We start from the raw sequence: 1,607 nt of genomic DNA, 5'->3' as shown, positions 1-1,607 counted from the left end.
ATTACAAATAATAAACCCACATGGGTATTAGTAGTAGGTAAACCCGTGAACTTATAGATAACACTTTTCAAATAAACAAGTCGGATCAAGACAAATTATACAAATTGCAGGTAATGTATGGTTTTTAATTTCAATTTAGCTTCACATAATATTTTATCAATTTATGACCCATATGCAAAAATAATACCATTAATTAACCAAACCCTAATCTTCGATGCTTGGATTTGGATCCTATTCTCATATCCGTTCGTCGTATATTGTGGGATTAGAAATCACTTTGAATTTTTTATTTAAAATTAAAACAAAAACAATACCTAACTAAAATTGGTCGTACGATATACAATAAACGAATAGAATATGAAACTCCCTTGGATCCTCACAAAAAGAATCCGGAAGGAATCCTCGTCTGGTCTCATGTATTTTTTATGGTACATGTCTCTGAGCAAGAATCCACGCAGCCGCCTACCTTCTCAACCTCTACACTCAAATGAGAGCTCAATGTAAAAGAAATGAAAATAAATTACATTAAGCAAATAAAAGAAATTAAAAGGGAATTGCTCTTTTTGCAATATCAAAAGATTTCATGCACTCATCTATGAATATTTTTACCTATATGTTCATGAACGAGAAGTGCCATACGATATATTTGAGTATCAAAAGATTTCATGCACTCATCTATGAATATTTTTACCTATATGTTCATGAACGAGAAGTGCCATACGATATATTTGAGTACTAATAATAGCTTCCAAATTAAATCTACACAGATATATATATATATAGAGAGAGAGAGAGAGAGAGAGAGAGAGAGAGAGAGAGAGAGAGAGAGGGAGGGAGAGGGAAAAGTTGTTTCTAAAGAATTGTTGTATATAATTGAATGTTTATTTTCTTTACGTGCTAAATTAAATAATAACAAAAATTGACACATAATTATATATAAATGATTGCGGAGAAGAAAGTATTCATAGTGAGGGCTTCAAATATTGAATATTTGGTACCTGGGTTTTGTTTAGTGCTGAGATTGGAACACAAGGAAGAAGCACATCCAAGTTTGCAGAAGTAGACATTGTCTTTGTGGATATTACTATGATCAAAAGGAGACCTACTTGGTATGATGCAATCTTTCAAGCACTGAAAACTGCAGTAGCTAACGGACTGGTTTGGAGTGATGACACAGAGGATGAAGCAACTCTCGTAGCAGCTTTTGAAAGAAGCACTGGACTACCCCGCCAGCATCAACATCCGCAACACTAAATAAGCCACCGGTACTGGCCTCAATCCCTTCTTACCCATCTTACTATTATTCTCTTTGCCTAGTGAAAACCAAGATATGACAAATGAAACCTAGGTACGTGGCAGAGGACATGTCTTTACGCCTATTTATAAGGATTTTTATCCCAAACGGTCACTGTAATTGGCCAAACTCTTTATTTTGGTTCCTCAATTTCAAAATCAATCAATCTTGTCCTTAAAATTTTTCACCGCACATCAATTTGGTCCTTCTATTATGATTCCGTAATAAATTCTGTTAGTAAGCAGATATGGCACAAAAGGGGGATTCACTTGGTAAGCAGATATGGCACAAAAGGGGGATTCACTTCTTCAAT

At 34.5% G+C, this 1,607-nt stretch overlaps 1 long non-coding RNA gene across 1 annotated transcript; it reads right to left on the bottom strand.

Annotated features, from left to right (window-relative positions):
• Positions 1–257: 257 nt before the first annotated feature.
• On the bottom strand, positions 258–1,393 carry LOC126634064 (uncharacterized). Its single transcript, XR_007627174.1, has 2 exons — positions 999–1,393; positions 258–477 (listed from the first exon to the last, which is right to left on the bottom strand). It is a non-coding gene; the product is annotated as an uncharacterized LOC126634064 (long non-coding RNA).
• Between the last annotated feature and the right edge of the window lie 214 nt (positions 1,394–1,607).

The sequence above is a fragment of the Malus sylvestris genome, chromosome 9, assembly GCF_916048215.2.
Source record: "Malus sylvestris chromosome 9, drMalSylv7.2, whole genome shotgun sequence".
NCBI lineage: Eukaryota > Viridiplantae > Streptophyta > Magnoliopsida > Rosales > Rosaceae > Malus > Malus sylvestris.
The sequence above is the reverse complement of the archived record's forward strand: the minus strand, read 5'-3'. Positions and strand labels throughout refer to the sequence as shown.